Below are 23,531 nucleotides of genomic sequence, written 5' to 3' on the forward strand. Positions count from 1 at the left end.
AGTTACTTGTAGCCAATAACACCCCCAAAAGCCTTGTTTTTGGCCAAACTGAAACCTTGTAAGAATAATCCTTCTATGTCTCTGGATTGTTAGGTATTCTTACTTTTCCAGTGTGCAGAGTAGGGGTTGTAAAGGTGAGTTCCATACATCCCTCTGGGTCCAATAGTTGGTTTTAGGGCATTCTATTATACCTGTAACACTATGCAAAACAAAAACAAAACAAAACAAAACAAAAACAAAAATAAAACCTGTGTCCATCCGGGTGTATGTATGTCTTTCAGTGTGTGTATGTAAATACATGCTTTTTCTCAGTGCAGTATATTGCACTGGTTTGATTCTAAAGGCCACTCATGCGCAGCTTCATTCTCTCTTCACGTGTGGGAGAAGAGTCTACAGCTGTATTTGGTGGTTCCACACATACAGCAGGGCAGAGGAAAGGTGAGATTTTGTTTCTTTCTTATCTACTCTGTCACTACTATGTTTCATTCTGCTTCTATCATCTAGGTCATCATCTAAAAGGATTTCTCCTTTGTGACATATTTATTGTAGTTATAGTAGTATTTTCATTATGTATGAGTACATGTTCATTTCTATATGAATATCAAAAGCAATTTTAATTATTTCAGTTTCTTAGATGAGAGTTTAATGAGATATCTCATTTTGATAAATGTTGCATACTTTTTTCTTGGGTTATTCACTTCAAATTACTTTTATCTTCTTTCTATTTATTTTAGACAAGGTCTTGCTTGGTAACCTACGTTAAAGTGTACTGGCATGATCACAGCTTTCCTCAGCTCAACCTCCTGGGCTCAAGCGATCCTTCCATCTCAGCCTCCCAAGTAGCTAGGGTTACAGGTACATACCACCATGCCCAGCTAATTTATTTTATCTTTCATGTATTTATGAAGATGGGATCTCACTATGTTGCTCAAGCTGACCTCAAACTCCTGGCCTCAAGCAAACCTTCTGTGTCAGCTTCCCAGAGTGTTGAGATTACAGGCATGAGCCACTGCACCTGGCCAAAATCACTTTCCATACTCATAATTTTTCAGCATTCTTATAGAGAAATACTTCCCATATCATAAAATTCACCCATGTGTAGTGTACAGTTCAGTGATTTATAGTATGTTCACTGAGTTGTGTAACGGTTGTCACATTTTAAATTTAGAAAATTTTCATCAACCAGCAAATAAACCACATGCTCATCAGTAATCACTTCTTCCCCTCTCCTCTATCCCTAGACAACAGCAAATCTGGTTTCTGTCTTTGTTGATTTGGCTCTTCTAGACATTACGTACAAAGGAAATTATACAATATGTGGTCTTTTGTGATTGATTTCTCTTTCTCTTATAATATTTTCAAGTTTTATCCATCTTATAGCACATATCAGTAAATCATTCCTTTGTCATCTAAAATTACATGTATTTTATAAATTATATGAATATTACAGATACACAAAAACAAGGATGGATAAAGTTTACACAGGGCAAAATTTTTGGCAGGCTAGAACTTTCAACTTGGGATGATAGCAAAAGTCTATTCCACAAGTCAAAATTTCTTCCCACGGTTGAAAAGAAAACAAAAAAAGTATACTTTTGATATAAACAATTGCTTTTGATCAGTGCTTCTGGTTCAGGTATAATAGTACAAGTCAGCTATATGGATTCACATGTACATTCTACAACTTCATTTTAAAATATTTATGTTGGCAAATAACTTATAAACATTATTTCTAAAAGCAGTGCATATCTTTCACTGAAATTCTAATTTTCTTAAATATTTTTAATGAAAAAAGTGAACAAATAATCTCTAACCAATTTCCAATGTGCTTTTGGAGCCTATCTTAACATAAAATTGTATGATGCTTTTTTCTAAAATCTCAGTGGGACTCCTTTGCCAAGTGTTGGCAATGATTAGATCTCAGTTCTGTGGCATGTTGAAACACTTTAAATCAGGACAGAGGAGGAGAAGAAAGGGCTCTTAGTTAAATAGATAACTTGTGTACAGCAAGGTGTTCTTTTGTTTACGGGCTTCAGAGAGACTTCTTTGTACATTATACAAGTTCACATTGTGAAGAACAAAGACTGGTTTTCAAAGGCTTGCCTCTTTTGTGATGGAAGAAAAAGCATTTTTCCTCTCCAGGTGAATATTTCTAAGAAAGATTAATAGGTAGAGAAAAGATCATCTTCAGAAAAGATCAGAGCTTGAGCTGTACCATTTGAGCTTTATGGTTTTCCATATCCCCTCAGTGAGTGTGGGACATGCAAGGGAAATGTTTTTGTTTTTGCAAACTTTCAATTGCCTCAAATTAAGTAACAAATACAGCCATGTCTGACAGAGTAAAGCCTGCAATTTAGTGGGCATAGACATTGTATGAATTCTGCTGTGTGCAAATATTTCTTAACAGCTTTCATTTGCTATTAGGAACACATTTTCCCCTTCTACTATCTTTTTCTTTTACTCTTCATTAAGTCATTTTGCATAGCCCCTTACACACATGTTCTTACGCTTCTGAAGGACTTTGCTGCCATTACACCCTTGTCTCATCGTGCCTTCTGCAGCCTCTACAATTCAACCTAACCTTCCTTTTGACCACCCACTTTGTTTCTTTGCCTTCGAAAATTTTTAATGTTCTATCCTAAATCATTATGTATTTCCACATCATCTATTAAAAATCATGCTTCTTCTGACAAATTTCTGTAACAATAATGTTCTATTTCCTGCTGTTTTAAAATAATTACCAGCGTGAATTATCTCATGCCTGACATTTGTCCCTGTATAATGTATGCCTTTCAAGATTGAACGTTTAGAAATATATTTTCTCTGTAGAGTTTAACCTACTGTAAAGTAGGTTGCTTAGCATTGCCATTGCATTTTACCATATAAATAACATTCATAAATAATCAAGAAGAGTGTTTCTGTAGATCAAGGACAATTTACAGGGCTTGGAACGAACTTAGCTGAGAAATAATGTTGTGAATATATTATAAAATCAGCTTATACTCCATTTTTTTGAAAATGAAATTCCAGGAAATTGGTTAAATGTCATATGTGGTCCTAAAAACTGTCTGATCATAGAGCTAAACAAAATTCGAATTCTTGTTTGTGTAAAAATATTTAAAATGACATATAAGGTTTTACTAGGAAGTAGGCAGCATCTTCATTGCTAAATGAAAATAGACCAAAAGAAAAAACAAAAAAAAACCCCTAACTAAAAACAAAACAAAACAAAATCAAATGAAAAAAATAATGTGGCTAGAATATATTAAGAGCAAGGCACAAGATTGTTAGAGAAAGAGACCAAGAATGGGGTAGAAGGTGATAGACGCCTTTGTCTCATCTTTCTTAAATGAATAAAATAATTTTCACAGGGAGCATTTTTGTTTCCCTATTTTTCTGTTAACAAGAAATTGCCTCAGAAAAATAAAGTATTTAAACCATCAAAAAAAATTGAAAACAAAGCAAGATAATAAGTGAAATATATAAAAGGCTACGTTGAAGGACTCAGGAAAAGATTCGTAAAATAAGACACAGAAGCTAAGTAAAAAAGGACTAACTTTCAAGTTCCAAAATTTATGTGACTAGTCAGCTCACAAACTTACTCATACGGCACTCAGATTTACCGCGTAAATATTTTATTTAATTCTCTAAACTTTCTTTTTGACAAGTTTTCTCCTCATGATAAACCTTCTGGGATAGAAGAAACAAAAAATAATTTTAGCAAAAATTAATTTAAAACTTAGTTTGATCCAACCATCTATATAGAATCTGGAAGTTAAAGTTAATGTCTTTGTGATCATAATTCATGCTTAAGGGGTCTCCGTCTTCCCTTGCTCCTCTCACGGTTATCATTAGAGATATGAGAAATGAACTTGTATGACTTTGAGTCATTAGGGGAAAGGCACATCTCTCACCTAATCTCCAAGTCTAGTCCTGGAGTATGTACTGTTAAATGCAAACAATTTTGGATGTCAGTAAAAAGAAACCTTATTCAAAATGATTGTTTCAATAAAGGATGGAAGACTATGGTAATAGAGCAGAAGGATTTCTGCAATAGGAACAGAAGATTATTGCAATATGAAGACCTTCAATAGGAGATAATCTACAACTGTATCACATGATCTTGAAATGGAGCTTCCTTTTTCAGGGAGTGGTAAATAAGGCTAGAAATAACCTGGTGTCAAAGAGTTGGATATATGGTAGTATGAAAGGGCAGTTGTTCAGGAAACATTTTTTCCTGAGGTAGGTCAGTCAATTCTGGGGCAAGGGTGGGGGCTGGCCATTAAGGAAAAGTTGTTTAGCATTGCATTGGCTATAACGGAATAAAGTTTCAGGGGACTAGAGTAGGAGAGAAGCTTGACTATTGTTTGGTCGTTAGCAGGCATTTTGTCTAGATTGGTTAGTGGTGAAAAACTATTCAAGTAATCATTTATAACACAAAGAATGGGATTTGGAGAGTCCTGTCTGGACTTGTCTTAAGTAAAATAGGGGCCGTTCATGAGTCGTATCAAAGTCATGTGGCAAATGCTGGTTCTTTGTAGTCAGCCCTGTCAGAGAACTCCAAATGTTTGGGAGATTCTTGACTGTTCCTGTGTTTTGGGAGCACAGGGCTTGGGCCATGCTTAACGTTGTCAGAAACCAAGCTGTGCTGGACAGTGTCAGAAACCACTGGGACTCTGCTGGCAAGCCCTTCAAATGCCCCTGCTTGATTAGCCTGCCATCTCCACTTTCTCAGCTCAGTCAGAGGAAAGACACTGACTTTAGGTGGTTCAGGTTCCTGTCAGCTCCTATTCATGCTAAAGACCATTGTGAGTTTATGCCATATACTCAGTTTGGCTCTTGGTCCAGGTTGTCCTGTCCCTAGCAACAGTGCCTCACCCACAGGGAATTACGAGTCAGGTCTGACAATTCTCAACTTTGCATACACGCCATGAAGGAAATGAAGAGTTCAAATCAGGAAAGCTACCTACCATGCTTTTTACTCTCCTAATTCAACAGGAACAAATATATTGGTGCTAGATTACCCTGAATGATGATGCTTTTGGCTACGGGTAAATTTTGAGTTTTGGAGTAGTGAACAACCTCTTTTTTCTCAACAGAACCTTTCTTGTGTACAATGTAATTATAATGCAATGGCTGTCTTAGGCTAACCAGAGAGACAATAAATATATGATTAAATAAGGGTAGGTGGAGGCAGGGAAAACACTTATTTAAAATATATATATATTGCCCAGTTACTCTTACAAAGTATATATTCAGGAACACATCAATTTAAAACAAATTTACTACATATCTGCTCTCATGCCAAAAAATATTGAAACATAAACAATTAGACATCAATGGGGAAAATTAATCAGATTAAAGAAAGCTAGTAATTATGTATTTTGCAGTAATAGTCAAAGAAAGTAATCTCTTCAAGAAACAGTTTCTTGGTAGCCAAGGTACAGAGCTTGGTAGTAACAGGGGAATTAAACCAACCAGACACCTGCTAATTAGGAAAGATTGTCTTTCGCAAAAGGCAGAGAAATAGACATGGGTGGCTAAGCCTTTTTATTTGATTCTTGTGCACCCAAGAGAACTGCATGATGTGATCTGCACAAAATTTACCAGGAACTAATAGAGCAGAGAAGATAAAAGCAGAATATGGATGGATGTTAGACAACAAAAAGCTATGTTCCCAGAAAGTAATTTTAAAGAGTTTTAGAAAACAAGTTTGCTTTTTTTAAGTCTTACAGTACAGAGAAATCCAAAGATTAGTGAAAAGTAAGACATATGCCTTTAAAAAATTATAGAGTTTATTTTGTTTGTGAAATAAGTAAAAAGACAGGGAAACCCTAATTAACTGTAACAATAATTTGAGGGAGCTGAAAATCAAGCAGTGATTCCTAAATATATATTTCTTTTGCAGGGATGGATGGCAGCCCAACAGAAATTTCTTTAAAGACAAGGAAATTTGCATTTCTCTAATGATCAGTAATGTTCAGCTTTTTTCCATATGTTTGTTTGCCATATAAATGTCTTCTTTTGAGAAGTGTCTGTCCTTTGACCACTTGTCAATGGGGTTATTTGTTTAATTCTTGTAAATTTGTTTAAGTTCCTTTTAGATTATGGATATAAGACTTTTGTCACATGGATAGATTGCCAAAATATTTTTCCATTCTGTAGGTTGTCTGTTCACTTTGATGGCAGGTTTTTCTGTGTGGGGTTTTGTTGTTGTTGTTGTTTTCCTGTTCAGAAACTTTTTAATTTAATTAGATTCCATTTGTCAATTTTGGCCTTTGTTGCAATTGCTTTTGACATTTTTGTCATGAAATGTTTGCCCATGCCTATCTCCTGAATGGTGTTCCCTAGATTTTCTTCTAGGGTTTTTATAGTTTAGGATTTTACATTTAAATATTTAATTCATCTTGAATTAGCTTTTGTATAAGGTGTTAGAAAAGGGTCCAGTTACAATTTTCTGCATATGACTAGCGAGTTTTCCCAGTACCACTTAGTAAATAGGGAATCCTTTCCCATTACTTATCTTTGTCAGGTTTGCCAAATACCAGATGACTGTAGACGTGCAGTCTTATTTCTGAGATCTCTATTCCATTCCTTTGTTCTATGTGTCTGTTTTCGTACCAGTACCATGTTGTTTTGGTTATTGTAGCTTTGTAGTATAGTTTGAAGTCAGGTAATGAGATACCATCTCACGCCAGTCACAATAATGATTATCAAAATGAAACAACAGATCAAGAAATATCAGATGCTCGTGAGGCTATGGAGAAATAGGAACACTTTTACACTGTTGGTGGGAATGTAAATTAGTTCAACCATTGTGGAAGACAGTGTGACGATTCCTCAAAGATCTAGAACCAGAAATACCATTTGATCCAGCAATCCCATTACTGGGTATATACGCAAAGGAATATAAATCATTCTGTTATAAAAATACATGCACTTGTATGTTCATTGCAGCACTATTCACAATAGCAAAGACATGGAGTCAACCCAAATGCCCATCAATCATAAACTGGATAAAGGAAATAAGGTACATATACACCATGGAATACTATGTGACCATAAAAAAAGAACGAGATCATGTCCTTTGCAGGCACATGGATGAAGCTGGGAACCATTATCCTCAGCAAACTAACACAGGAACAGAAAACCAAACATCACATGTTCTCACTTTATAAGAGGGAACTGAACAATGAGACCACAGGGACACAGGGAAGGGAACAACACACACTGGGGCCTGTTTCAGGGTTGGAGGAATGGAGAGAATCCAGATAAATAGTTAATGCATGTGAGGCTTAATACCTAGGTGATGGATAGATAGGTGCAATAAACCACCACATTTACCTGTGTAACAAACCTGCATGTCCTGCACATGTATCCTGGAACATAAAATAAAATAAAATAAAATTTTAAAAAAGATAAAGAAATTTAGAGTAGATCACTTTACAAACCCTTTATTTTTCATTTATTATATGCTAGGCAGTAGCATCATTTTATTTTTCCTTTACAATGGGCTAGAGAGTACACCAGAGTCACAAGAAGAAATGATAGGTTAGGTATTACTTCTTTCTAAAATGAATATTGACTTTCTGCTGAAATCTTTTAACTTTGCCACGACATTTGGACTAAAGTCTGAACCCTTTGGAGTTTCAGATGATTTTCAAGTTATTACTCACTAACCTTTTCACCATTAAATGTTGATACTCCCTGCTTTTCACCATATATCTCAGTCATTCCGATTTCCTTTAATTTTTTTTTTTTTTTTTTTTAGAGACAGGGTCTCACTCTGTTGCCCAGGCCGGAGTGCAGTGGTGCCATCTTGGCTCATTGCAGCCTCCACCTCCCTGCCTCAGCCTCCTGAGTAGCTGGGATTATAGACGCATGCCACCATGTCTGGCTAAATTTTTTTGTATTTTTAATAGAGACGGGGTTTCACCATGTTGGCCAGACTGGTCTCAAACTCCTGACCTCAGGCAGTCCAACCGCCTCAGCCTCCCAAAGTGCTGAGATTACAGGAGTGAGCCACCACGCCCAGCCTCCTTTGACTATTTTATAGATAATGTGTGCCACTGTGGCCTGTTCTTTGTACACTCTGTTCTGTAAGATTGTAATGCTCTTCCCTCTGTCTTTCTATTCATTTGTCAAATCACATCTCATAAAGTTTTTTTTGTTGTTGTTTTAACTTGATCAAAGTAGATGCTTTTTTCCCTGGGAATCTCATTGAAAAATTCCATCGAATTATCTTCTATTTGTATACATATCACACAAGGCTATAAAAGTTACCCGTTAGTTTAGTTTCCTTAGTAGCATGTGAGCTCAGTTAGATCAGGATCTTGATCTTGTATACGTCTTCACACCGGTATCTATTCCACTGCCTGAAATAAAATAAACTTTTGATTTCTTTTTTATAAATGATTGCTGAATGCAATTGTATGCACTAAGTGTATATTATACAACAGAAAGATGATTCCAGGTAAATTACTCCCTCCATTCTCTTCAAACTAGTGTAGGGAAAGGGGGGATTTTATCTAGTGTCCTTCTTGAGTTATTCTTACAGTAGTTACCTCAGTTTCAACGGATCCTCTTGTTCCTGTCTAACCTTTCATGCACCACCTCTCACTGCCCTCATTGTCATTCAGTTCAACTTTACAGGATAGAATCCTATTCTTTCCCTACGGGTGATTAAAAAACATAAGGAATGTCACATTTTCTTACAGCTTTCCCTTATTTCTAACTATTATTAAGAAGATATATTAAGCTTTATCAACTTTCTGATTAAATTAAAATTAATTATTCTGAAGGAGGAAAAATCGTTAAATAATGTGAAACAAGATTTATTTTCACCTAGTACAAAAGAAAATACCAAAAAAGTCAGACCTTCATGAGGTATGGTTTTTTCTCAAGGCCATTTCTAGTTCCTATCCTCACTCTCCTTTTTAGATTCATGCTTCTCTAAACAGCATTTCTTAATTTAAAATCAAGTAGGTGTGCACTCAACTTTGGAAAATCCAATTCCCATCCAGAAAGAATAATCTTAGCCCAGGCTACACACTCCTCTCTCTTGCAGTTCATCCAGACCTTCCACTCTCAATCCAGCCATTAACCAACTCAGGGACATGCACTCTTCACTAATTAAAGCTTGGCTAAAAGTTTCAAATTTACTCATCATAAATGACCAAAATAGATGTCAGTTCCTATTAGTCCTTGCTAATGCCTTTAATCACTTAGATAAGTAATCACACATCTTAACAAGCCACCATTCTGTCCTCACCTTGTATTTCTCTCTTGCTCACTCATGATTCTGGTCCCAGGTTGGCCAACTTTATGCCCAATAAACTACATTATGGTTGGAATTCCTTCCAACCATAAGGCCTTTGCATTGCCTATTTTCTCTGCCTGGAACAATCCTTCTTCTGACCTTTACGTGTGAAAGGTAAATCAGACAGCATCTCAAATATTAACCTTTTATAAGGTCTTTCCTGACTCTCTAACCTGAAGAATGCCATACTAATTTTGTATTACTTTCTCACAGCCTTTCTCACTAATCCAAATGGTTTTGTCTAAATATTTGCTTACTATCTTGTATTCTCCCCACAGTTAGACTCTCAGCCCCAAAAAGTAGGGAGCTTGTCTCTTGTACACTATTATATCTCTACAGTGGGTTATTATAGCCCCAAGCATGTTAGAGTCACTAAATGAATGAGACAAAAAATGAGCAATAGACAAAATGTTCCACCTACAGTGCTTCTCATTCTTTTCTTGGAAGACAGGAAGTAAAGGATAATTTCATCATTCCAGTAACAACTATAATAGTTCTAAACAATAGCAGTTTAATTGTCACATTTACTATAACAGCAAGGTAAACATTGCTGATTGACAAGTGGAATCGAGAGATTGGCAAGAGGTTCAAGGACTATGCAAAAATGTGTATTCACAAAGCTAAATGAGAATATCCCAGGACCAAGTAGTTTAACTGAAACTGATGAAAACACGTGAACAAAAAAAATACCCTTGAAGAGGCTGCTAAGAGTTTTTCAGATTCCAAATCTGTTAAGAATAGCAGGTCACTAGTTGACAAAATAACTTAAAATACAGTGAAATGAACTCAAAAAGTGCTGGAACATTCTTCCATCACAAACCCTGATATAAGATATCAGTTATGAGCAGCAGTTAATCAGAATGTAGGGACAGGGCATCTAAGCTGTCTGCATAGGCTCTATAATATGAATGTATTTAAAATGTTGAAGTCCTATATCTCTGAGCAAATCAAAAACTCATAGAGTAAAATTTAAGACACACCTCCGCGCGGTGGCTCAAGCCTGTAATCCCAGCACTTTGGGAGGCCGAGACGGGCGGATCACGAGGTCAGGAGATCGAGACCATCCTGGCTAACACGGTGAAACCCCGTCTCTACTAAAAAATACAAAAAACTAGCCGGGCGAGGTGGCGGGCGCCTGTAGTCCCAGCTACTTGGGAGGCTGAGGCAGGAGAATGGCGTAAACCCGGGAGGCGGAGCTTGCAGTGAGCTGAGATCCGGCCACTGCACTCCAGCCCGGGCGACAGAGCAAGACTCCGTCTCAAAAAAAAAAAAAAAAGAAATTTTCAGCTGATTACTTAATCTCAAAATAACATCACCACTTGCTTGACCACCTTTACTCACAGATTCACAGCACACAGTGTTACATCTTCACTTCCTTCATGCCACCCACAAGTTGCTAAGCTCACCAGAGAAATAAATTAAAGAAGGCATACTGTGAGCAGCATCTCTTGCAATTTTTATGGAATTCTCCTGAGCAGATCAGTTTCATGAATCTTTTTATAGAAAAGCTGTCTGTATTGCACAGGTTCTGCTTCTATGTAAAGACACTTTCTCTCTCATTTATTTTCTACTTTGACAGAACATCTAGTGGCTTAATCACTATTTATTTTTGTTTTGTATTTAGTAACAAACTCCCGAATTTATACGTGGTATTCAATGTATCCTTCCAAGATTTTTTTTTTTCTTTCTTTTTTCTTTTCTTTGCAAACTTCTTTTACGCTACAGGTGACTATTGAAAAAAAAATGGGGAAAAAAATGATCTTGAGGTGATTTCCAGGAAATCCCTGAAAAAGATTACTTCCTGATTCAGCTCCTAGAAAATTCCCCTTTCCCCTTCATCCACATTTCTCCCTGTTTCATTCACAACCACTTGACCTTCAGGATAGCAGTCAGCAGCTCCATTATCCACTGTTTAACCTTCTGAATTGAAGGCACAGACTAAGAATGATTAAACAGACAAAACCAAGGAGCCTATGACACGATAGAGTGACAATGCTAACCCAGAAATCTACTTTTATGCTTCATTGAAGTGAGAGAGAACAAACTCTTTTGTTTTTGTATTTATTTCTTTTAATCTAGCCCAGAGAAGATTCTTACTGATATACTGGCTTATTTCCATGGATAACATGACAGTGGCCTACAATGAGACACAAAATAAACCATTAAATCACAAAAATAAGAATAAATAATAGTTAAATAATACAAACGAAATCATAGTGGTGATCACAGGTATTTATGCTAGATACCATGAATATTTTTTAAAAAGGCAACCCAAATTGAAACATATTTTGCCTTTGAGATTTGTAAAAATTAAGGAATCATAAAAGTTGTATTACTTAATTTAAAAATTTTGTGGTTAAAAAAAGCATGCTATGAAAAATGATACAAATAATATTGATAATGTTAATGAGAAAATCTATTTTATTGACTGCTAAAATACTGTGCTTACTATTTTATATTTTATTTAATCTTCACAGTAAGCCCATGTGGTAGACTGATTTTTTATTTCTACTTTACAGTTGATAAATGAAGGATCAGAAAGATTAAAGAGTTATAGAAGAAGAAAAATAATTTTCTAAACATGAAATAAAAGCACTCATTTTAGTGTAAGGTTATGATTATTAATATTATGTTTTGCTTATTTGTTTCTTAGTTTCCACCTGAATATGTGGAAAATTTAGTTCCTACTTCTCTATATATTTTATAAAAATGAAAATATTTAATATAAATGAGAAGCATATAGCAAGCTATGCTATTTTAGTAATTTTTTTTTATAATTATCATTTATATTATCAGACCTTATTTTATCAGAGTTTACGGTCTTATTTTTACTAGTCCCCTAACAAATGCCTCAAAATTTGAGCAGAGAAGCAGAACTTTATCATTATAAAATTATTAATTATAAATATTTATAAATCTCAAAGTTTATTTTTTACCCAACATATATTAATTTTTTGCTATCTTAAGTGTTTTTCTGAATATATAGGTGCATATATGTATATGTATATGTACAAAAATGTCAGCTTCAATTCATCAGCTAGGTAAAGAATACAATCTATTCAATTTTACAGGTTGTATGCATATGCATATGTATGTATATGAACCCATATAGATATACATTGCATACTATGTAAATAATTGAGTAGTTAGTATTAAAGATATTTTAGAAAGATACAGTAGATTATTAATGAAATTATTGATATTTTAAGCAGAATAGTCACAAATAGATAAGTTTATTATTTTTCTTCTGCTGTTGAGACAGTGAAAATACATGTCACTGTAATCATAAAAAGACTGAATAAACCTGTAATGCTGACAAGGGGGCCATTTTGTATTTAAAAATCCTAAATGTGTTTTTTTTTTTTTTTTTTTGAGACAGAGTCTGGGCTCTGTCGCCCAGGCTGGAGTGCAGTGGCGGGATCTCAGCTCACTGCAAGCTCCGCCTCCCAGGTTCACGCCATTCTCCTGCCTCAGCCTCCCTAGTAGCTGGGACTACAGGCGCCGGCCACCTCGCCCGGCTAGTTTTTTGTATTTTTTTAGTAGAGACGGGGTTTCACCGTGTTAGCTAGGCTGGTCTCGATCTCCTGACCTCGCGATCCGCCCGTCTTGGCCTCCAAAAGTGCTGGGATTACAGGCTTGAGCCACCGCGCCCGGCTCTTAATGTGTTTCTTAGCCTCTTAGATGCCTGAGTTTTTGAAGAAACACTCTAGCTGGTCTAATGTGACTGTGGTACTGGTCCTTTCCAGTGTTTTGATCTCTCCCTTTTTTAATACATCATTTATCAAAATATGTTACCAAAAGACATGCTTTTGAACATAAAAGTGTTCTCCTAAAGTTCATGAACTGATCATAAGCATAGTAGTTCATAAAATTGAATGGACACTTTTTGGAAATGATTCTTGATTGCATCTGTGTTTATGAACCAAGACAACCTATAAAATTGAATAGATTGTTTTCTTTACCTAGCTGATGAATTGAAGCTGACAGTTTTGTATTTGTGAGCTTTGGTGATCACTATGCCAAGATCTTTGCACTAAGCCTTAAGAATATACTAGGTTAATCTATTCAGCCTCGGGAAAGTTGGTAACAACTCTGCAGTGTCAGTTAAAGTTATCCTGACATACTCCATACTTGTGCGCACTTGTAGTTAAGTTAAAATTATGTTTTACCTATAACTGTTGAAAAATATTCTGGTGATTACTTTCTTTTCTATTAAAAAAAAGAAGGCCTAGGAAATGATGGTGACAAAAAATAAAGAGAAAATTTTCACTGTTTTGTAAGATCTTGCATGTTGTTATTTTTAATCTAAAGCAATATTTAATATCAGTAGCAAGACTGAAACTTATTGATAGCCTAAAAATAAAATAACCCATGATCCAATTTACATGTCTTTTTATAAAAAATAATTTTTCAAATAAAAATTTCAAAAGCTGTGGTATTGCTTTTGTGAGGAATTCTTGAGAACATAAAACCAAAGATATGAAGTTATTTACTATCTCCAATGGTTTATCTTACTGCCAATTTATCTAGTTTTTGGTCAGGTAAAGTTTTTAGGCTTTTTTGACAGGCAGATACAAGAAGCAAAATGTGGAGGAAGGTGATAGTGAGTGTTGAGAGAGAGGATACATTTTTACTAGTTTCTATGAATTTTTAAATGCTCCACTAAATACTAAATGTACTACTCTCCTTTCTGTGTTACTCAAACATACATAGATGAAATTTTCTTGCTTTCAGTTACTTTTGGCATTTGAATTGGTGTGCATTCAAATGAGATCTGACTGAAACCAGATTATATAGAAATACAAAATATCTTTCAGTTTACTTTTATATTTATTCAACAAATATTCATTTATAATTTATCAGTCTTGGCATTACCATTCTTGGTATTATTTATTGTGCTATTCTCTAAAACACAATGACTTCAAACAATAGCTCTGTTATTTATTAAATCAAATAAGTTTGATTTAACAATTTATTATTAAATCAACTAAACCCAGAGTATACCGGACGATTGGGCTCTGGGATGGACAGAGCTACTCTAGCTAGTTTTATGGGTCGGTGGTCAGCTGTCAGATCAACTGGGGGCTGATTGTCAGTTAGTTGGGAAGACTTATTGCTGTTCCACACAACTGCTTTGCCTGCAGGAGGGAGCCTCACCAGTTTACTGGCTGGTTTCAAGATTCTAGTGGTATGAGAGTAAGGACGTAATGCTCTAGGAGCCAAGTCTTCAAACTGACATGCCGTTCACTTTTATCACCGTCTATTGAACAATCAGTGCAGGTCCCTACACCATACATGAAAGATGAGGAAACACTCCAGTTATTTATGGGAGGAGCTTCAAAGTGACATTTCAAAGGACAGTATTATAGGTAGGTGAAAATGGGACACAATTTTTGTTTTCCAATGAAACGAGACCTGTTTGTAAAGTCTTAAAGTATGTATTAAAATATTAACATAACTTTATTAACTTGTGCTTTATTAACTTTATTATTTATTAACTTGCCCTTTAACAAAAGACCTCTGGTATTTTCTCTTGAGACAGAATGTTTCTTGCTGACTACTTTAAACATAATTTGATGAAAAATCTAAATATTTACTGTGTTTCAAGTAATGTGCTAAGAGTGGCAGATAAATGGTGGACAGAAAACACACACATTCACACACAGCAGTGTTGCCTTCACTTGGCATACAGAATTGTTGTAGATACTATAAATCAAATAACCATAAAATAGAATATACAACTGCAAATGTGATAAGATCAATGAAGGAAAAGGCTAGTGTTCTAGGAGAAAATGATGAAAGACGTGGTATGAAGAAAAGCACCCCAAGGGTGTGGCAGTTAATTTCAGAGGTTAGGAAAGAGGTGTGGACTGGAGTTAAAACCTTTGTAATTCAGCAGCATAAAATTAAAAACAAAAATCATGTAAATTTCAAGAGATTGCTCTAGAATGAGAGGAAAATCAAACTGAAGACAAAGACATTAAGACCCACTAAGAGAGAAACAGGAATTTTCAAGTTTGTACAAAAATTTCCTCATAGGTGGGTTAAAAACAAAGCCGTGCAAATATGTTGTGTTCTCTATTTATTCTTAATTTTCGAAACACAATTACAAAACTAGTAATTCTGAAATAGTTAACAGATATTCCTTGACAATTCAGTGCAACAGAATTTTGGTAGTCTTGAATTTTAGAGAATAAGAAAATATGAAGGGAAGTAGTTTTGGGGGGTTCCAGATGTGTGTGTGTGTGTGTGTACGTGTTTGTGTGTGTACGTGTGTGTGTGTACACATGCTGTGTGTGCAGGTGTTCCAACAAGTTGACTGCCACTTTTTATTTATGGTCCTTTAGCTACCGTTTTTGGCTATTCTGAGGATTAGGTTAGCTTTACAAATATCTACTTCACATTGTAAAATTTACAACAGTTTTCTGATTATTAAGATTCATACTTTACTGTCATCTGCTGTCATCTGCAAATATTTGCTATGTATAAAGAGATGCTTCTTTTGAGTATTACTGGTCTATAATTTCCTTTCTCCATTATGCTCAAATAATAAAATTTCTAACAAAGGAGTGTTCAGATAAAATACATGCTCTCATTATTAGAAAACTTCATGTAATACAAAAGTTACATTTGTCAATGATACACTTTTTTTATAACAGGACATTTTACTTTGAAAAGAGCAACATTTTATGTGACTTTAAATAATCATTTTTGTTAAATAACAATACATATTATAAAATATAAAACAGAATTAGCCAAAGATTTTCAAAAAAAACCTAATTAATTTACAGCACATTATATTCCCATAAACTAAACTAATTTAGTGAAAAATGTTTGTGTACTATTGGTTTATTCAATTCTTCAACATGTCAAAACTATGTTGTCCACCCTTCATTTTTTCTGCATTTTTACATTTTTTTATATTTAATTCATATAAATTTATATTTTATTTATATAAATATATATATCTTTTTTTTACAGAAAGTACACAAGTCATATATGGAAGGTATATTAGACCTTGATAAGTAAACATTAGCTCTCTAAACATTTTTTTTTTAAATATCCTCTTTTAAAAAGCTGTTATGGTTCTTCGTATTTTCATATCTACTAAAGAATGAGTTTTTTAAATTCTGAAAAAAACTCTACTGGGACATTTATCAGGATTGCTTTGCTTCTTTATATATCAACTTGGGGAGATTTGAGCTCTTAACTACATGGAGTCCTCTGATCCATTACCAGGGCATATCTCTCTCTGTTAATTGCATCTCCTTTAATTTTTTAAACAATATAGTTTTCAGCACACAGGTCTTGCACATATGATACCTTTGAATTGCTGTGCATTGGTTGGGTTTGCCTAACATGAGTTGAATTTCAGCTCCACGTGTCAGTTTTCAATTTTCTAGTGGTTAGATTTTAAAAAGTAAAAGAAAAAAAAGGCAATAAATGTGATAAATATTAAATAAATTATCAATAAGATAATTTTCATTTTATGTTTAATACTAAGTTTTCAAAATCCTGTATCTATTTTACACTTACAGCACATCTCAGTTGGAACTTCGTAATGTTCAAGGGCTCAATAGCCACATATGACTACTGGGTATGAATTCGATATTGCAGATACAGACCACTTATCTTTAATATTGTTTTATTCATGAATAAATCTATTAAATTGCTGCTTGATTTCTAGTTGCCTCTCTCTTTGTTCTCTCTTCTTTCCTTTATTCTTGCTGATTTTTAGATTAAGTATTTTTATGATCCTAATTTAGCTCTGTCATTGACATTTTAGCAATACTATTTATGGGTCTGTTTTAGGGGTTTCTCTAAGGTTTACAATATACATCTTCGACTTTTCACAATGTACTTCAAATAGCATTGTGCCATTTCATGCGTATTTTAAACTTTATGCAGTATTCTCAATATCCTTCCACATCCCCCTTGTTCTTTGTTCTATTGTCCAACAATTTAATTCTACATGTTTTAAACTCATAATGTGCTGTTTATTTTGCTTTAGACAGTAAATTGCTTTTAAATCATTTATTTTAAATAAAGATGTATTTTACATTTATTCACATATTTGCCATTCATGGTGATTTTCATTCTTCTTTCTTGGTAGATATTTTCATCTCAGACTATGTCCCTAGTGCAAGTATACTAGTGATGAAATGTCTCAGCTTTTTCCTCTGAAAATGTCTTTTTTTAAACATTTTTAAAAAATAAATTTGGGTGGTTTGAATGTTGTTGTTTTCTCTTTCGTACTTTAAAGGTGTCTCTCCATCATTACATTTCACTCCATTGTCTTCTTGTTTACATGGGTTCTGATAAGGAGTCAGCTGCTATTCTTAGCATTGTGCCACAAACATTATGTTTGTTTTAAATTTTTTTCTAGCATTAAATGTTTTTAAAATATTTTGTTTTCAACAATTATGATAGGCCTTGTGTGGTTTTCCTTACACTATTCTGCTTGTGTTATTTAATCGTCTTGTGTGGGTTTTAAATTGTCATCACGTTTGAAAAATTTTCAGTCATTATGATTTCAACTATGTTTTCTATTTCTTTCTTCTTTCTCTTCTTGTTTCAGGATTCCAGTTACAAATACGTTAAACTGAATAGGGTCTTCCATAAGTCACTGAGATTTTGTGATTTATTTTTGTTCTTCAATATTTTCCAGCCATATTTTGGATGATTACTATAGTTACGTCTTCCAATTCACGGATCTTATTTTTTCCTGTAATATATAATTTGCTGTTATTCTCTTTCAGCAAATTTTTTGTTTTAGATATTTTATGTTTATCCTCCAGAAATTTGATTTTAGATTTTTTTTTAGCACTTTTCATTTTTTTTCATCAGGTTCATGCTTTTATCTACCTACAGAAACATAACCATTATATTTACAGCAGATGCTTTAACATATTTATTTATTTTATTATACTCATATTTTTGAGAGGACCCTGCTGTAAATTGTTGGGTCTCCTCTCTTTTTGGCTTCCGCTTGATTCACTTCCTCCATTCTTTTATTTCACCCAAAACTTCTGGTCACCTAGATCTCTCTTATCTATGATTCCTGTCTTCTCAACTTGTCAAGAACTCTAATCTTGATGCTATCTCTCCCTGCGCTAATGGACAGACACTCTTTTCAGAAAGTAAATTGGAGTAATAACAAGATTTCCTTTGTTTAATCAGTTTCTCTTAGGAATTACTTTTCTGCATTGATTACTATCCAGCATTGAGAAATCTTTGTTTCATATATTTTGTCTGATTATTCTTATTATTTTTGTGATGTAGTCTTGCTCTGTCCCCCAGGCTGGAGTGCAATGTTGCGATCTTGGCTCACTGCAACTTCTGCCTCCTGGATTCAAGCAATTCTCCTGCCTTGGCCTCCCAAGTAGCTGGGACTACAGGTACATACCACCACACCCACATAATTTTTGTATTTTTAGTAGAGACAGGGTTTCACCATGTTGGCCAGGCTGGTCTCGAACTCCTGACCTCATGATATGCCCACCTTTATCTGCTTTATAGTTGTTCAGTTCAGGAGAGTAAATTTGTCCCTGTTCCTTCACCATAGTGGAAAGTGAAAGCTTATCAATTTAATTTTAATCAAAGTTCTATTTTAAATAATTTAGTTTTTGAAGCTAGTTTTAATTATAACTTTTGCATAAGTTAAAACTTAATTTTTTCTTATTTTATTTTATACCAGATATCATTTCTTGACACTCACCCTAATTTAACAATGTTTTCCTACATAATTTTTCTTCAATGTCTGGATGAAAAAATTCTCAATGAACAATTTCTAAAACTTTTTACATTAGGTATGTACTTCTTTAAAAAAATGAATATTTTCGGTCATCATGTATATTTAATGGTACAAATTAGTGTAACTATAAAATTGAATTACATGTACCCCAGCCAAGTTGCTAATTATAATATTAAATTCACAATCTATGGATTAAGTTCAAGAGCTGTTTTGCTGTGAATATAACCATAAATCTAATGCCAAATACTTCGAGTTTTTAAAAAATTATTTGTTTACTCTATCCAAAATCTCTTTTTAAAAATGAAAATGGTAAGACTCCACTATTCATTTTTAAATTTGACATAAATTTTTCTTTTATATACAGTCCACAAAACAGCCTCATTGCTACTTTATTAAGTTTCAGCCATTCTAGATTTAATAGTAATTCTTAGCATGAATTTACCCTTGATTACATTCACTTTCCTTCATCATTTCATTGCCAAGGATGAGGTAAAGTTAGCATTTTTAGGCTACACAAGATAAAATACCTCATATTCTGATGTCCATTTAAAATGAACAAGTGCAAAATTTATAACTCATATGAGAAAATGTAATATTCTTTTATCCTTCATCAGTTAATGAAAAAGGATCATAGAAAACAGTTTTACAACATGCAGTTTAATGAGTAGAAAATATTCTCTTATCGTTTTCATCCTTTCAAACATTTCATCCTCACCTCATGGTGCAGAGAGGAGTCATTTATATATAAGTCAAATTCTTCTGTGGCATAATTGTTTTTAAAAGTTTCAAGATTCTATGGTAATATTAATAAATAAGTGTTACTATTCTAACTTTTAATTACATGAAATATACTAAAATGCTTACTCTTCTCATGTAATTAAAATTTTAACATAATTGCTATATAAAGACTGAATAAACAATGAACCATGGTTCAATGAATACAAGTTGTCGGAAAAGACATCAACATGACCATAGTGCTATTTACTTAAGTAAACGTAGCATTTTTTATACCCTATATATCAATGTAGTGGACTTGAGTGTCTCCAGACTGCTCCTGAATAAACTGTAATATTGTTGTTAAAATAGCATTTTTCAGCTATATGATATTCTATTATATATATTTATTTATTAACCCAGTTATTCTATAAAGTTCCACATTACATATGGTCACATTAACCTCTATTCACTAACTGGTTGATTATGATAAATAATAAATTTGTTTCTGTCTTTGCTTAGATATGTGGGCAGGAAATAGAAATTTTCTATCTGTATACTTCTCATACTTAATACCTACTATATAATTTGCCCTAATGTATCACATTTAAAAATATGTCTATTTTCATGATTAAAACATTATAAAATATTCAATACTTTAAATAATAACGTATTTATTTAAAAATATTGGATCTCTTTTTAAAATATCTATAAGAAGGTATATAGAAGTGGAATTTATTTGTAAGGATGAAAGTATTAGGATGGAAATGTAGTTAATAGGAAAAGGATAAAGAAAATAAGTGCAATGGCAGAATTCCTTACCGGATGTCAGTAAACCATGAACCTAATCTCTTTAACAAAATCATGTTTTAATTCATATGTCAGTTATTCCTGCAAACTTAGAAATGGGCTTATTTGAAGTACCATATTAGCCTGAATATAAAATGCTCTAAGTCATCAACTAGAAATCTAATCCCACCAAGTATTTTGTGATTTTCCGAAATATTTTTGTGTTTTACCAAAGATGTTGGAGGGCGAAGAGATTATTCACTGCCATAGTCCAACACTAAATCCATGTAAGGCATTTCAGTTCTGTGAGGTTATTGCTTAGTCAAAGAGCATTTGACACCCCTTCTTCACCACTGCTATTATGAGCTGAATTGTGTCATCCCCAATTAATCTATCCTGAAATCCCAATTCCCAGTACTTCAGAATGTGACTTTGTTTGGAGAAAGGATATTTAAAGAGATAGAGTTAAATGAGTTCATTAGCATGGGCCCTAATCTAAAATGATCAGTATCATTATAAGAAGAGGAAATTAGGATAAAGACAAGCACAGAGGGAGACCACGTGGAAAAACAGGAAGATTGCCATCTATAAGCCAAAGAAAGAGGCCCCAGTAGAAGCCAACCCTTCTTAATGATCTTGGTCTTGGACTTTTAACCTCCGGTATTGTGAGAAAATAAATTTCTGTTTTTAAATCCACCATCTGGTGTTTTATTATGGAAGCCTTCTATGGGTGGAACATTTATTCCTTTTAATACTTGCACAAAAATTTAATCTGCAGTGTGGTACTATTGAGAGAAGGGGCACTGAGAGGTGATTGGATCATGAGGTCTCGGCCTTCATGAATAGATTCATTCATGGATTCACCCATTCACAGGTTAAGGGATTTATGGGTTAATGAATTAGTGGGTTATCTTGGGAGGGAAACTGGAGGCTATATAAGAAGAAGAAAAGCGACCTGAGGTATCATGTTAGCCCACTCTACCCTTTTGTCATGTGATGACCTGTGCTGTCTCCAGACTCTGAATGTACCCCAGGAAGAAGGCCCTCACCAGATGTGCCCCCTCAGCCTTGGGCTTCTCAGTCTCCATGATTGTAACACATAAATTCATTTCATTATAACTGATCCAGCTTCAGGTATTCTGTTCTAAGCAACAGAAAACAGACTAGGACAAAGCCCTAGCAATCTAGTAGAGCAACCCTGTCTCAGTCAGTGCCTATTGCTGCCACTTCTTTCTCTTAAATATCGTGAGCACGTTACCCAAAGGATGAGAATATTGTCTTTCCTGGAGATACATAAACTGTTACGGTTTTTATTTTTTTCTATCATAGCTTGGAAACAGAACTGATAGGAGCAGTGAAACTGATAATGAAGTCTGTTCAATTCTTCTCTTTGGCTCTGCAAATCTATACATCACTGTGTGATTTCTAAAACGTAGTTTATTTGTATTACTTTTTACTTTCACTTTAAAATACAATCAAAGGTATTTTTAATAGAAAATTTCATGTTCATGTACTTTTAACTTATAAAAAAGTGTGCTAAAATTTATCTGACATAATTTTAGAACAAAGTAGCTTGTGCTTACAGCCATATTTTAAAATATCATCTAATAAATTTTACATACATTAAAACGATAATGCTTCTCTTCGTTAGATATTTTGAGAGGTTTCACAATTTAGTAGCATTTTATAATAAACATGCAGAAATGCTATTGCTTGTTTAAAGATTGGTAAGTCACATACTGGTACATTCTATTTTTTGTTTCATAACCAATCAAAATAGATACATAAAATAATGCACACATTTTAATATATATAATACATTCTTGACATTATGCTCAAAACAAAAGAACATTTTTTTCTTAGTGATGTGTATTCACATAGTTTCCAGAATGTATATATATTTTAATGATTTTAGCCAGGTTTACTCTGTATGCTTTATTTGGGAACTTGAAACCAATCTTTACACTTTTGGTTTCAGTATTGTTTGTCTTTACACTAACACGTCAGTGTTCACTGACATTATTTCACATTCATGTATACACACACATACACACACAGGATTTCAAGGCTTGTTACAGCTTAAAGTATTGAATATGTGAATTTAAAATACATATTGCTTAGATATATAAATATAGTCTTGGGACTTCTTCAGAATTTACATCTGTGGAGTTTTGAACACATATTCTGATTTTGGTTTAAGACATAAAAACTGAGCAATTTGGGGCATATGATTTGAGAAGATTGGTCATGAGGAGACGAGAAAGTATATTCGCAATGCGGTCTAACTCATCTCAGTAATATAAACACCTACTGGCATCCAACTTTTGGCATTACGACCAGACAGAACAGGTATGTATTTTATTATAGTTATGATACGTAATAAGTAATATTAAATTCACTGACTCCTTTAATGACGTAATTCCTTGAACCTCTCTCATAAAAAAATCATTAGAAAGAACATAATTTTATATTTCCAAAAAGGAAGGTGCATATTCTCCTCCATGTCCTATTTTCACCCTTGTAAAGGTGAAATTTCCTAATTAAGCCAATAGCCCAGCTTTTATTTCCTGGCATAAGGTTAGTTATTGATTCCCACTCTACTAAAGTTGAATTCTTCCTACACCAAGGCCTGGTTCTCTAATCTTTGAACCAGTGGTCAACGTTAATTTCCAGGAAAAAGGGAGAGAAATAACTTTTTATCTTTTGTTTTCTTTACCTTGCTTTTCTGTTGTTTATCTTTTTTTATTTTCTTTGACTTGCCACTTGGGATGAAATGCTGCATTTCTGGGGCTTCTTATTTATGATGGATATATACATCCATCCATATTGTGGATATATACACATACATGACATGTACATATATATAATGTAGTTCTATTAGAGATGCTCCGAAAGCTATTCATTTACCTTAATAAACACTATGTACAGGGAGAAAGCCATATTCCGCTGAGTTTG

General features: G+C 33.9%; 1 pseudogene; it reads right to left on the reverse strand.

Annotated features, from left to right (window-relative positions):
• LOC105500859 overlaps window positions 1-7,734 on the reverse strand; it is a 42,029-nt pseudogene extending 34,295 nt beyond the window's left edge.
• Between the last annotated feature and the right edge of the window lie 15,797 nt (window positions 7,735-23,531).

Source organism: Colobus angolensis, unplaced genomic scaffold (genome assembly GCF_000951035.1).
Source record: "Colobus angolensis palliatus isolate OR3802 unplaced genomic scaffold, Cang.pa_1.0 Scaffold69, whole genome shotgun sequence".
Lineage (NCBI taxonomy): Eukaryota > Metazoa > Chordata > Mammalia > Primates > Cercopithecidae > Colobus > Colobus angolensis.